The sequence below is a fragment of the Bison bison genome, unplaced genomic scaffold (assembly GCF_000754665.1).
Source record: "Bison bison bison isolate TAMUID 2011002044 unplaced genomic scaffold, Bison_UMD1.0 scf7180017846617, whole genome shotgun sequence".
Classification (NCBI taxonomy): Eukaryota; Metazoa; Chordata; class Mammalia; order Artiodactyla; family Bovidae; genus Bison; species Bison bison.
The window spans coordinates 10,388-11,068 of NW_011477190.1; positions in this window are offsets into that span (position 1 = coordinate 10,388).

A 681-nucleotide genomic window follows, 5' to 3' on the forward strand; every position below is an offset into this window, starting at 1 on the left:
CTTAGCATTTGTTTCAGAACATAGTACATAATAACATGATGTGTACATTAAGTTTGGCAAGCATAAAGCCTTCACAGGCTAGGCTTGTAAAGTGCAGTTGCCAAAGGTTTAGGTGGAAACTGATAGAGAATAGGAGACAGCATCGGATGGCTGTCTGTCCAGAGGGTTCTGATTCAAATAAAAGGAATTAAAATATTGTTCCTACACAAGAACAGATTCACATAAAATATTTAACAACTTGGGGTTTGCCGCTAAAACAGACCTGCAGGGTAAAGGCAAGCCACAAATAATTATTCACCTTCCATCTGTGGTGCAAATATGGGATTATTGTACTGAATAAAGAATGAGTTTAAGGAAAGGAGCAGAGAACGCAATGGCAACCCACTCCAGTACTCTTGCCTGGAAAATCCCATGGATGGAGGAGCCTGGTAGGCTGCAGTCCATAAGGTCACTAAGAGTCAGACACGACTAATCGACTTCACTTTCCTGCATTGGAGGAGGAAATGGCAACCCACTCCAGTGTTCTTGCCTGGAGAATCCCAGGGACAGGGGAGCCTGGTGGGCTGCTGTCTCTGGGGTTGCACAGAGTCGGACACAACTGAAGCGACTTAGCAGCAGCAGCAGCAGCAAAAGGAGACTCTTTAAACACAAGTTAAAATATGTATTTCAAGAAATTTTTTT